This window comes from Molossus molossus, unplaced genomic scaffold, assembly GCF_014108415.1.
Source record: "Molossus molossus isolate mMolMol1 unplaced genomic scaffold, mMolMol1.p scaffold_m16_p_7, whole genome shotgun sequence".
In the NCBI taxonomy this organism is placed as follows: domain Eukaryota; kingdom Metazoa; phylum Chordata; class Mammalia; order Chiroptera; family Molossidae; genus Molossus; species Molossus molossus.
The window spans coordinates 68,282,261-68,297,102 of NW_023425401.1; positions in this window are offsets into that span (position 1 = coordinate 68,282,261).

Below are 14,842 nucleotides of genomic sequence, written 5' to 3' on the forward strand. Positions count from 1 at the left end.
TTCTTTCTGGCCTGCAGTGTTTCTGTTGAGAAGTCAGCTGAGAGCCTTATGGGGTTTCCTTTGTAGGTATCTTGTTGCTTATCTCTTGTTGCTTTTAGGATTCTCTCTTTGTCTTTAATTTTTGGCATTTTGATTACTATGTGTCTTGGTGTGTGCCTGTTGGGGTTCTTTGTACTTGGAGCTCTCTGTGTTTCTTGAACTTGATTGCCTTCTTTCTTCAAATTAGGGAAGTTTTCTGTCCTTATTTCTTCAAATATATTCTCTAACCCTTGCTCATTTTCTTCTTCTCTGGGGACTCCTCTGATGCGAATGTTATTACGGTTCCAGTTGTCCACAGTTCTCTTAAGCTGTCTTCCTGTTTTTCTTTGTTTTTTTCATATTGGTTTATTGATTCATTGATTTTTTTCTACCCTATCTTCTAATTCACTGATCCGGGCCTCTACTCCAATTTTTAGACCTTCCAATGTGTTCTTTATTTCGGAGATGTCATTCTTCATTTCTTCTTGGTGGTTTTTAGTTTCCAATTGGTTGATTTTCAACATTTCCATGTCTATACTCATGGTGCTCATGTCCTTACACATGTGGTTGAGCTTTCTCAAGATCATGACTCTGAATTCTAGTTCTGTTAACTTGCTTAACTGCACCTCATTTATCTCGTCTTCTGTAGAGGCCTCTTGTCTTTCATTTGGTTTTGTTCCTGGGTTTCACCATTTTGGCTATCACAGTGGGCTTTGGAGCCTGCAAAATTTTTCCTGTGGGTGTTGTTGTTGTGCTGTTTGTGGCTCCCTCTCCTGGGTTTGGATGAGCCAGGGAGGACCCACATTAAATACCACTATCAAGTCTTACTTTCCTGGTTAAAGTTGCTAACCCAGAAATTGTACAGTTATCCTCTAGCTTTTATTCTGGAGGCTATCAGTAGCTGTTACTGGAAGAGCCTTGCCTTCTCAGTTGAGTAAAAAACTCCCTCAGGTGTTCAGCATAAGGGGATATCCGGAGTTTAGGGAAGATGCTGGTTATTAATGGGCCTCAATTTGCATTTCAATGGCCACCAGGTTGGGTTGAATCTCTGAGGGAGGAACCACAGCCTATCTCCAGAGCTCTGGGTAGGAATAAGATGACAACAGTCCTGAGTGACAACTCAGCAAAAGCTCTGAGCGCCCTCCCCATCATCCTGTTTTTCCCTACACTGTTCCATTCCAGTCTGCCCTTCCTCTGCCAGAGCCCAAGGTAAGTGGCTCTGGCTATTTTAGCATTTTTCCAGGCTCTGCGCTGTGGAGCCACTTGGAAGTTTAACCCTGAGGGCGCTGCTCACAGTTAAGGCCACTTCTGTCCGTGGGCTTCCAGGTCCCCTCTCATCACTCCCCAAGCCTACCAAGATCGAGTCAGAGTCCCTGGTTATATTGTCCTCCAAACTGCTGGTCCTTGTTGCTTTTTCCTTACAATTTGTCTTTATTTTTGTTGTAATTCAAATTTGGTCCTGGGAGGTGGTCTGTGTAGATTCCATTCACTCCACCATCATTTTTCTCTCCATTCGGTCTCTGAACTTAGATGCTTGGTTACGTGACATCCTTATCCCATTGCAGATGGAGTCTTCAAGCAAGACAGCGTATGGCTTAAGGAATCATAAATAATTTTTTTATATATTGTTAGATCCAATTAGCTAATATTTGTTGAGGATTTTGGCATCTATGTTCATCAGGGATATTTGTTTGCAATTTTCTTTCTATGTAGAATCTTTTTCTGGTTTTAGAATTAGGATTATGCTGGTCTAACAGAAAAAGCTTGGAAGTTTCCTTCCTCTTGAATTTTTTTTGGAACACTTTGAGGAGAATAGGTATTTGTTCTTCTTTGAATGTTTTGTAAAACTTTTCTATGAAGCCATCTGGACCAGTACTTTTGTTTTCTAAAAGTTAATTGATTACTGTCTCAATTTTCTTAGTTGTTATTGGTCTGTTCAGGTCTTCTGACACTTTCTGGTTGAGTTTTGGAAGACTGCATGATTCTAGGAATTTGTCCATTTTACCTAGGTCATTCAATTTATTGGCATATAATTTTTCATAGTATTTTTCACATTCCTTAGTATTTATTTGGTGTCAGTTTTTTATTTTTTATTTTTATTTGGGTTCTCTCTCTCTCTTTTGATGTGTATAGCTAAATGTTCATCAATCTTGTTTAACTTTTCATAAAAACAACTCTTGTTTTCATTGATCTTTTGTATTTTTTTTAGTCTCTATGCAATTTGTTTCTACTCTGACCTTTATTATTTCTTACCTTCTATTTACTCTGGGTTTTTATTTCTGCTCACTTTCTAGTTTTTTAAGTTGTACAGTTAGATAATTTATTTAAAATTTGTCTTGCTGTTGAGATAAGCCTGCAATGCTATGAACTTCCCTCTCAGGACAACTTTCACTGTGCCCCATAGACTTTGTGTTATTGTGTGTTTATTTTCATTTATTTCCAGAAAGTTTTTATTTCTTCTTATTTAGCCTCTAAGTGTTTGAATGTTTTTGAGTTGTTTACTGTAATTAATTTCTAGTTTCATGCCATTGTGAACTGAGAAGATGTTTGTTATGATTTCAATCTCTTGAACTGGTAGAGACTTAGTTTGTGTCCTAACATGTGTTCTGTCTTTGAGAATGTCCAGTGTGCACTTGAGAAGAATGTGTACTCTGCAGTTTTGGGGTGTAATTCTCTGGAAATATCAATTAAATCTCTCTGATATAGTGCATTGTTTAGGGTGTCTAATTTTTTTGTTTTTTTGTTTAGAAGATCTATTTATTGATGTCACTGGGGTGTTGATGTCTCCTACTATGACTATATTTCTGTGGATCTCTCCTTTGATGTCCTACAGTTTTTAAATATATTTTGGTGCTCCTACATTGGGTGCATATGTGTTTACCAAGGTTATATATTCTTGTTGAATCAATCCTTTTAATATTATGTAGAGGCCTTTTTTGTCTGTTGTTATGGCATTCATTTTGATATCTAATTTATCAGATATGAGTATTGCTACTCCCCCGCTTTTTTTCTTTTCCATTTACTTTGAAATTTTTTTTTTATTCTTTCACCTCCTTCATGTCTTTTGTTCTGAAGTGGGTCTCTTGTAGATAGCACATATGTTGGTCATCCTTTCTATCCATTCAGCAACTCTGTGTCATTTTTTTTTAATTCCTCATCCGAGGACATTTTTTTTATTTATCTTCAGATAGAGTGGGAGGGAAGAAGAGAGGGGGAGAGAGAGAGACATCGATGTGAGAGGGACACATCTACTGGTTGCCTTTCTCACAATCCCAACCAGGCCTGGGGACAAACCACAACCTAGGTACATGCCCTTGACCAGAATTGAACCCACGACTCATTGGTGTATGGGCTGACACTCTAACCACTGAGCCAAACTGGCCAGGGCTACTCTGCGTCCTGATTGAAGCATTTAATACACTTACACTTAAGGTTATTATTAATATGTACTTAATGCCTTTTTCATTTATTTTGCCTATATTTCTTTATATATTTCTTATGCATATTACAACAGTCCCTTTAACACTTTTTGCAATGCTGGTTTGGTGGTGACATATTCCTTTAGATTTTTTTTGGCTGGGAAGTTTTTTATTTCACCTTCTATGTTTAACAATAGCCTTGCTGGATAGAATGGTCTTGGTTTTAGATCCTTGTATTTCATTACCTTGAATACTTCATGCCATTCCTTTCTGGCCTATATTGCCTCTGTTGAGAAAATAGCTGACAGCCTTAGGGGAGCTTCTTTGTAGGTAATCTGTTGCTTTTCTCTTGCTGCCTTTAAGATTCTCAATTTGCCTTTAATTTTTGGCATTTTAATTATGATGCATCTTGGTGTGAGCCTTTTTGGGTTCTTCTTGCTTGGGACTCTCTTTGCTTCCTGAAATTGTATGTCTTCTTCTAAACTAAGTTAGGAGAGTTTTCTGCCACTAGTTTTTCAAACATATTTTTTAACCCTTGCTCACTTTCTTTTTTTTTTTTTTTCTGGTACTCTTATGATGTAAATGTTGTTAAGTTTCATATTGTCCCACAGCTCTCTTAAACTGTCCTTTTGTTTGTTTTTTGGTTAATTTTTTTCTTTATTAATTTTAGAGAGAGAGGAAGGAAAAGGGAGAGAGAGAGAAACATCAATGAGAGAGAACAATCATTGGTCGCCTCCTACATGCCCTACACTAGGGATTTGACTCACAAACTGGGCATGTGCCCTAACTGGGAATTGAACCAGTGACCTCTTGGTGCATGGGTAGATGCTCAACAACTGAGCCACATGAGCAGAACAGTATTCTTGTTTTTAAATTGTTTTCTATTTTTGGTTCTTTTATTGAGTGATTATTTCTACTCCCTCTTCTAATTCACTGATTCAATCCTCAGCTTTTTCTTCGGTTGCTTATTTCTTCCAATGTATTCTTTATTTCTGCTGTGTTATTATTTGTATTTGCTTGACTGGTTTCTATTTCCAATTGGTGATTTTCATTTTTTCTATATCTTTACTCATGTTGTTGAGCATTCTTATAGTCATTACTCTGAACTCTATATCTGATAACTTGTTTATTTTTATTTCATTTAGTCCTTTTTCTGGAGAATTCTCTTGTTCTTTTATTTGGGATTGATTTCTTATCATCATTTTGGCTATCTCAGCAGGGTTTGGAGCCTGCCAAAATATCCCTTTGCATATCAATGTTGTGAAGATTGTAGCTTCCTCTGCTGGGTTTGGATGTTCAAGGAAGGGATCAAGTGGAACACCAATGTCTGGTCTTATTATCCTGGGTAGAGCCCCATGCCAGGGAAACATTTTAATATCCCAGAGATCTGCCTCTACCTTCAGATTGATTGTTAGTCTTAGTCACTTAATAAGCCTCAGATTATAGTCTTCAGGTGGATGTAATCTCCTCCCAGCAGGCAGAGTGAAAGAATTTCCATCAAGTGGGGAAATAGCTTTCCCCACCCCTGCCCTGAGATAAAGCTGCTCTGAGAGAAAAACTCTGCCTTAGACAGATTGTTTCTGTAGCATGGTTTAATGACTCAAAACAGAGACCTAGGCAGCCTCCTTTACATCTCAGTCCCCAAAGCAACCAAACCCAACAACTGTGATCCAGGCCCAAAATTCAAAGCACCCATGGACCTGTCTCTGCCTGGAAGCTGATTGGTAGTCTCTGACAGTTTATGAGCCTCGGGTTAGAGTTCTATGCTAGGTACAAAAACCTCCCAGCAGGCTGTGTAAAATTCAAATGTGTGGGGCAGTTGCTACCCCCTGCACTATAGCTGCTTTGATGGAAAAACACAGCCTGAAGGAAATGGTTTCTGCAGCATGGGTTAATGGCTCAGCACAGGGAACCAGGTCTCAGTCTTCACAGCTTGGTCCCCATGGCCACAAAGCCAATGACCATGAGCCAGGACCAAGACTCAAAGCACTCAGAGTCCAATCTCTGCCTGCAGGCTGGTTGTTAGTCTCTGACAGTTAACTATTACAATTCCTTATAAGTCACTGTCAAAAATAAAAGGACAAATGTCATTACTTTTGAGTAAAGACAAAAATATGTTCATGGATATTATAATTGGAGGGAAAAGTAAGAAGAAGTAAACAAGAATAAAATATATATTTTTTAATCCTTCATCTCTATGTTTCTAGTTTCTTACATTATCCATATGTGTTATAGTGAAATATAGCTAGTCATCTGTCTTCATGAAAATCAGGTCATTCCACAAAGTGTAATTTTGGAAGTTAACAAACTTATATCAACATCTCTCAAACTAAGAGTATATTGCTGTGGACTTCATAACCATCATTTTTTAAAGAAAAAATTTCCATTTTTCAATTTATCTCAAAGGAGAATAATCTGTTATTGGCCAAATTAAGTACGGATAATTTCCAGAAACTAGTATTTTAATACACCTCTATCAGAGCGCTGAAGAATTTCCAAGTAATTTGCATTAGATAAAAATTTTAAAGACTTGACCAGTAAACAAAGAGCCTTGAGGACACACATATATGAAGTTCCAGCATATTTTGTAAAATCTATGTGACCAGATGATAAATTTTTCTTTCCCAAATTACAGTGATATGTGTGTTAGATAAGTTACATTTTTTTATTTTTTTTTATTTTTTGGTACGTGCCCCTAGTGGGAACTGAACCCGGGACTCTCTAGTCCACAAGCTGATGCTCTGACCACTGAGCAAAACTGGCCAGGATGGATAAGTTACATTCATGCATGATTTATAGTGCTGCTGGCCATTAAGTTCAATGTTAATGAATCAATAACATATGTTAAATAAGGTGTCTTTAAACAAAAACACACTTAATAACAGGTTATATACTTTTTAAATTTATTGTTGAATGTATTACAGATATCTGCCATTTTTTTTTACCCAATTGTATCCTCCTCCCCACTTCCCCACACAGTTTCCTGTGACCATTGGTTATGCATATGTGCATGTACGTTCTTTAGTTTATTGCTTCCAGCCCCCATTTCCTCCTCCCCTCTAAGGTTTGTCTGTCTGTTGCCTACTTCTATATCTCTGGATCTATTTTGACCATCAGCTTATTTTGTTCATTATAATTCACAAATAAGTGATATTATGTATTACTTTTCTTTCTTTGGTACTCTTATTTTACTTAGCATAATTCTCTCTGGGTCTCTCCATGTTGTCTCAAAGGGTAAGAGATCTTTCTCTCTTAATAGCTGCATAGTATTCCATTGTGTAAATGCACCACAACTTTTTTATTTACTCATCTACTGATGGACACTTAGGCTGTTATAAGGTCTTAGCTATTATAAATGGCATGGTTATAAACATGGGGTGTATAAATTCTATCTGATTGGTGTTCCAGGCTTCTTAGGATATATTCCTAGAAGTGAAATAAGCATTTATTGACAAGACTGTATTTATTGTTGAATGTAATACAGATATCTGCCATTTTTTTTTACCCAATTTTATCCTCCTTCCCACTTCCCCACACTGTTTTCTGTGTCCATTGGTTATGCATATGTGCATGTAAGTTCTTTAGTTTATTGCTTCTCTATTATATGTTTTTGCCTCTTTTGTCAAATGTTAATTGAGCATAATGTTTTGGGTCAATTTCTGAGTTCTCTGTTCTGTTCCATTAATCTATAGGCCCGTTTGCATGACTGTACGAGGTTCTTTAGATTACAATGGATTTATAGTATAACCTGAAATCTGGAATTGTGATCCCTCCAACTTTATTCTTCTTTTTCAAGATGGTTAAGTCAAATCAGAGTCTTTTTTGGTTCCATATACACTATTGGAGAATTTGTTCTAGATCTGTGATGTATTCCATTGGCATTAATAGGGATTGCATTCAACTATAGACTACGTTGGGTAGTATGCACATTTTAATATTCTTGATACGTCCAATTGATAAACATGGTATATACCTCCATAGTTTTATATTTTTCGACATATTTTTTCCATGTACTTTAATTTTTTTCCTTCTTATTTTAATTAATTAATTTTGTTACAGAGGTTTCTCTTTTTCCCCCACTGATTCCCCTCTCCCCATCCCTCCCTGCCCTGTCCCCAGCTTTGTTGTCCATGTCCATTGTTCATGCACATGCATATAAGTTCTGTGGTTTATCTCTCCCCCACCACCCACTCTTCTGGGGATTGTCAGTCTGTATACCACTTCTGCGTCTCTGGGACTACCCCATTCCTCAAATTGTTAAGTTCATTATATTCCACAAATAGGTGAGATCATATGATACTTGTCTTTCTCTGTTTGGCTTGTTTCACTTAGGATGACACTCTCCACGTCCCTCCATGTAGTCTAAAAGAATAAGAAATCTATTTTTCTTATAGCTGCATCATACTCCATTGTGTATGTGTACCACAGCTTTTTTATACATTTGTCTACTGATGGACACTTGGGCTGTTTCCAGATCTTAGCTATTGTAAATAGTGCAGCTACAAACATAGGGGTACATATATTCTTTATGATTGGTGTTTCAGGTGTCTTAGGGTATATTCCGAAAAGTGGAATCACTAGGTCAAATGGAAGTTCAATTTTTAATTTTTTGAGGTAACACCATATGGTTTTCCATAGTGTCTGCACAAGTCTGCATTCCCACCAGCAGTGTACTACTGTCCCCTTCTCTCCACACCCTCGCCAACACCTGTTGTTTGATGATTTGTTCATGGCGGCCTTATGACAGGTGTGAGGTGATAATTTATTGTTGTTGTAATTTGCATCTCTCTGATGGTTAGTGATGTTCAGCATTTCTTCATATGTCTCTTAGCCATTTGTATGTCCTGTTTGGAGAGGTGTCTATTTAGTACCACTGCCCATTTTTTTAATTGGGTTCTTTGTCTTCCTTTTGTTGACTTGTATGAGCACTCTATATATATATTGGAAATTAACCCCTTATCTGATATATCATTGGCAATTATGCTCTCCCATACAGTGGGAAGTCTTTCTGTTTTGATGATTGTATCTTTTACTGTACAGAAGTTTTGAGTTTGATGTAGTCCCATGTGCTCATTTTCACTTTTGTTTCTATTGCCTTAGGTGATGTATCAGTGAAAATCTGCTGCGTATGATGTCTGAAATTTTGTTGCCTACAGATGCTTCTAGGATTTTTATGGATTCGTGAGTCACATTTAAGTCTTTCATCCATTTTAAGTTTATTCTACTGTAGAGTGTAAGTTAATGGTCTAGTTTCATTTTTCTGCATGTAGCTGTGCAATTTTCCCAGCACCATTTATTAAAGAGGCTGTCCTTACAACACTGTATGCTCTTGCCACCTTTGTCAAATATTAACTGAGCATATTGCCTTGGGTTCATTTCTGGGTTCTCTGTTCTCTTCCACTGGTCTATACGCCTGTTCTTGAGCCAGTACCAGGCTATTTAGATTACAGTGGCTTTGTAGTGTAATCTGAAATCTGGTAATGTGATCCCTCCAACTTTGTTCTTCATTTTCAAGATTGCTGTGGCTATTCGAGGTTTTTTTTTGGTTCCATATGAACTTTTGAAGTACTTGTTCTAATTCTGTGCAGTATGCCGTTGGTATTTTGATGGTGATTGCATTGAATGTGCAGATTGCTTTGGATAATATGGACATTTTAATGATGTTAATTCTTCCAATCCATGAACAGGGAATGTGCTTCCACATTTTTATATCTTCCTCTATTTCTTTGTTCAATGACCTGTAGTTTTCTGTGAATAGGTCCTTTATTTCTTTGGTTAAGTTTATTCCTAGGTATCTTAATTTCATTGCCGCAAAGGTAAAGGGGATTGTTTGCTTAGTTTCTCCTTCTGTGAGTTCATCATTGGTGTATAAGAATGCCATTGATTTCTTGATGTTAATTTTGTATCTTGCTACTTTTCAAAATTTATTTATGAAGTCTAGTAAATTTTGATGGAGACTTTGGGTTTTCTACTATAGTATCATGTCATCTGCAAAAAATTACAGTTTCACTTCCTCCTTTCCAGTTTGGATCCCTTTTATGTTTTCTTCCTGTCTGATTGCTGTGGCTAAGACTTCCAGTACTATGTTAAATAAGAGTGGCATCCTTGTCTTGTTCCTGTACTTAAGGAAAATGCTTTTAGTTTTTGCCCATTGAGTATGATGATGGCTGTAGGTCTTTCATATATGGCCTTTATTATGTCAGGATTTGATCCCTCTATTCCTATATTGCTGAGAGTTTTTCTCAGAAATGGATTCTGGATTTTGTCGAAGGCTTTTTTGGCATCTATTGATATATATGATCATGTGGTTTTTATTCTTCATTTTATTTATGTGATACATCACATTTATTGATTTGAGAATATTGTACCAGCCTTGCATCCCTGGGATGAATCCCACATGGTCATGGTGAATAATTTTTTTTGGATTATCGCTGGATCTGATTTGCTAGTATTTTGTGTAGGATTTTGGCATCTATGTTCATCAGGGATATTTGCATTTAGTTTTCTTTCTTTGGAGTGTCTTTTTCTGATTTTGGAATTAGAATTATACTGGCTTCATAAAACGAGTTTGGATGTTTGCCTTCTTCTTGAATTTTTTGAAATAGTTTGAGGAGAATGGGTGTTATTTCTTCTTTAAATGTTCGGTAAAACTCCCCCGTGAAGTCATCCGGGCCTCGGCTTTTGTTTCCTGGGAGAGTCTTGATTACATATTCAATTTATTCTGTTGTTATTGGTCTGTTCAAGTTTTCTATCTCTTCCTGGCCCAGTTTTGGGAGACTATGTGTTTCTAGAAATTTCTCCATTTTGCTTAGACTGTCAAATTTGTTGCCATGTAATTGCTCATAGTAGTTGTTAACAATCTTTTGTATTTCTCTGGTGTCGGGTGTTACCTCTTCTCTTTCATTTCTGATTTTGTGTATTTGGGTTCTCTCTCTTTGTTTCTTGGCGAGTCTAGCGAAGGATCCATCAATCTTGTTTATCTTTTTGAAAAGCCAGCTCTTTCATTCATTAATCCTTTGAATTGTTTTTTTGGTCTCTATGTCGTTTATTTCTGCTGTGATCTTTACTATTTCCTTCCTTCTACTTGCTCTGGGGTTTTTGTTTGTTTGTTTGTTTGTTTGTTTGCTCTCTAGTTCTTTAAGTTGTGAGGTTAGATAGTCTATTAGAGATGTTTCTTGTTTTTTGAGGTAGGCCTGTAGTGCTATGAACTTCCCTCTCAGAACTGCTTTCACTGCATCCCATAAATTTTGTGTTGTTGTGTCTTCATTTTCATAGGTTTCCAGGAAGTTTTTCATTTCTTCTTTTAATGCCTCGGTAACCCATTCATCATTGAATAACATGCTATTTAGCTGCCATGTGTTCAAATGTCTTTGTATGTTCTTCTTGCAGTTGATTTCTAGTCATGCCATTGTGATCTGAGAAGATGCTTGATATGATTTCAGTCTTCTTGTACTTGTAGAGACTTAGTTTGTGCCCTAACATGTTGTCTCTCTTCGAGAATGTCCCATGTGCACTTGAGAAGAATGTGAATTCTGTAGTTTTGGGGTGTAATTCTCTGTAGATATCTAATAAATTCATTTGGTCTCGTGCTTCATTTAGAGTCTCTGTTTCCTTGCTAATTTTTTTTTCTAGATCATCTATCCAGTGATGTCAGAGGGGTGTTGAAGTCCCCCGCTATGATTGTATTGCTATTGATTTCTCCTTTGAAATCCTACAGAAGATTTTAAATATATTTTGGTGCTCCTATATTGGGTGCATATATGTTTTTCAAGGTTATATCTTCCTGTTGGATAGATTCTTTCAATATTATGTAGTGTCCTTCTTTGTCTCTAGTTATGGCCTTCATTTTAAAATCTATTTCATCAGATATGAGTATTGCTATCCCATCTTTTTTTTCCTTTCCGTTTGCTTGAAAGTTTTTTTTCCACCCCTTCACTTTCAACCTATGTGAGTCTTTTGTTGTGAGGTGAGTCTCTTGTAATCAACATATAGATGAGTCATGCCTGCTTATCCAATCAGCTACTCTGTGTCTTTTTATAGGAGCATTCAATCCATTTACATTTAAGGTGATTATTGATATGTACTTCTTTATTGCCATTTTTGTTTAGTGTGGTTCTATTTTTCTTCCCATGTCTCCTGCTAATTACAGCAGTCGTTTTAACATTTCTTGCAGTGCTGGTTTGGTGCTAATGTATTCCCTTAGCTTTTTTTTAGTTTGGGAAGCTCTTTATTTGACCTTCTATTTTGAATGATAGCCTTGCTGGGTAGAGTAGTCTTGGATTCAGATTCTTGTTTTTCATGACCTTGATTACTTCATGCCATTCCCTTCTGTCCTGTAGTGTTTCTTGTGAGAAGTCAGCTGGGTGCCTTATGGGGTTTCCTTTGTAGGTAACCTGTTTCTTCTCTCTTGCTGCTTTTAGGATTCTCTCTTTGTCTTTAATTTTTGGCAGTTTTATTACTATGTGTCTTGGTGTGGGCCTGTTTAGGTTCTTCTTACTTGGGTTCTCTGTGTTTCTTGAACTTGAATGTCTTCTTCCTTCACCTAATTAGGTAAGTTTTCTGTCACTATTTCTTTGAATATATTCTATATCCCTTGCTCATTTTCTTCTTCTTCAGGGACTCCTATGATGCAAATATTATTACGTTTTCAATTGTCCCACAGTTCTCTTAAACTGTCTTCCTGTTTTTAATCGTTTTTTCTTTTGGGTTTTCTGATTGGTTGATTTTTTCTACCCTGTCTTCAAATTTACTGATCCGGTCCTCAGCTTCCTCTACTCTGATTTTTAGACCTTCTAATATGTTTTTCATTTCTGCTATGTCATTCTTCATTTCTTCTTGGTAGTTTTAAGTTTCCAATTGGTTGATTTTCAACATTTCTATGTCTTTACTCATGGTGCTCATGTCCTTACGCATGCTGTTGAGCTTCATCAAGATCATGGCTCTGAATTCTAATTTTGTTAACTTGCTTAACTGCACCTAATTTATCTCATCTTTGGTAGAGGTCTCTTGTTCTTTCATTTGGCTTTTGTTTCTGTGTTTCATCATTTTCACTATCACACTGCACTTTGGAGTCTGCCAAATTTTCCCTGTGGGTGTTGGTGTTCTGCTGTTTGTGGCTCCCTCTCCTGGGTTTGGATGAGGCAGGGAGGACGTGCTTTAAAAACCACCGTCAAATCTTAACTTTCCTGGTTAGAGTTGCTAGCCCAGGGAATTAAAGTTATCCTCTAGCTTTTTTTTCCGGAGGCTATTAGTAGAGGTCACCTGAAGCGGCTTGGTTTCTGAGTTGAATGAAAAACTCCCTCAGGTGCTCAGTGTATGATGATTTCCAGAGAGTGGGGCAGATGCTGATTGTTATTTGGCCTCAATTAGCATTTAAATTGCTACAGTGTAGGGTTGAATCTCCTAGGTGGGGGCCACCACCTCTCCCCAGGGCCCTGTGAAGGAGTAAGATGACCACAGTTCTGTGTGGCTGCACTCAGCAAAAGCTCTGAGCACTCTCCAAATCCCGAGTGTCCCCACACAGTTCCTGCCAGAGCCCAAGATGAGTGGCTGCTGCCAATTTAGCCTCTGTCCGGGCTCTACACTGTGGAGCCGCCTAGGACTTTAACCCGTGGACACTGCTCCCAGCTAAGGGCAGCCGAGGCTGAGGTACTAGCGGAGGGCGTAGCACCCAGTCAAGGTTGCAGGACACAGTTGAGGGCATAGAACCCAGCAGAGGCGGCTGCAGGACCCAGCCGAGGCAGCTGCTCGTCCCACCTGAGGCCACAGGACCCAGCCTGGGTTGCATCTTCCAGCCGAGGCCTCTGGCTCTAGCCGAGGTTGCAGGATCAGCCGAGGTCGCCAGACCCAGCTGAGGCAGCAGCAGCTTTCATCCGAGGACGCTGGACCCAGCCGAGGGCGTAGCACACAGCCAAGTTTGCAGGACCCAGCCAATGTGGCCACTGGTTCCAGCCAAGTCCACCGGACCCAGCCGAGGGTGTAGCTTTCAGCTGAGTCCCCTGGTCCCAGCCGAGTTTGCTGGTCCCAGCCCAGGCTGCTGCGGACCGTGGGCTCCCAGCCCCCTCTTGCGTCCTCGCAAGCCTACCAGGATTGAATCAGTGTACTGGTTATGTGGTCCTCCAAGCTGCCTTTCGGTTGCCCCTTCCTGATGATTTGTCTTTATTTTTGTTGTAATTCCAGTTTGATCCTGGGAGATGGTCTGTGTAGCTTCCATTCATTCCACTGCCATTTTTTCTCCTCCATGTTCTTTAATTTTTTAAGAATAGGTATTTTACCTCCATGGTTAAGTTTGTTCCTAGGTATCTTAATATTTGTTGCAATGGTAAATTGAATTTTTAGCTTCTATTTCTGAGTGTTTATTGGTGAATAAGAATGCCACTGAGAGGAAAGTTAGAAGATGCTGGTGGGTAGGGACTGGAGGGATAGTGAGTGCATGAGAGAGTGGCCAAGTGTGAGAGAGAGTGTGAATGAATGACCAAACTTGTGCAGTGTAGAAATATGGAGCAGATGGTTCCTGAGCTATGGACGAGGAGCAGCCAGATATTGCAGTAAGTGGCTCTTCAGGATACTTCTCCCTGAATGGCCAGGAGGCCCCACAATTTTAGAAGATCCCTGGTCATTTCTGGGAGGAGGCAGTGGGAGTGGCTAGGGTCCAGCAACCTGAGCCCATCAGTTCAACTGGCACCACTGGATCAGTGGAGCCCACTGTGTCAACACAGACCAGTGCACAGTAGCGGAGCTATGAAGGTACCTGCTGCAGAAGCCACAAAGAGCTGGAAGCCCAGCACCATCCCCCGCAGTAGCACCCTGATCAGTCAAGACATCCCCAGCAAAAAAGGCTTGGAAGCAAACATCCATCTCTAGGCCACAGAAGCACAGATAAGCAGCTGAGACTCATCCCAAAAGTTTCAGCTGAGGCTGAGCAAGACTTAATCCCCACCAGGAAGCAGTGACTGCCAGTTGCCAGCAGTGGGACTTGGAGCTCCACTGGGGCCTGTGCTCCCCAGCTGCCCATGGTGCTTGCAGGGAGTTTGGCTCCAGCAGGGCCTGACCTATACAACTGCAGGTGGCAACAGTGACCAGTGGGGAACACAGCTTAAGAAGGGCCCAGGCAATCCAGCAGTAGCACCTACCAGGAAAGACCAATACCAGTCCAAAATAGTCCTCCAGGATTCACAGAAGACAAGAAGTGACACACAACAGAACAGTCTGGGAGGCACAGCAGCCTTAGTTGATACACAGTGAGCTGCCTACATATCCCAACATTCCTCATTGGGTATAGTGCTCTCGGACAACTAAAATGGGGAGACAAAGAGACAACACCCAGAGGAAAGAAAAGGAGGAAACACCCAAAAGAACTACATGAAATGAAAGAAAGCAATATGTCAGATAAGTTACTCAAAGCA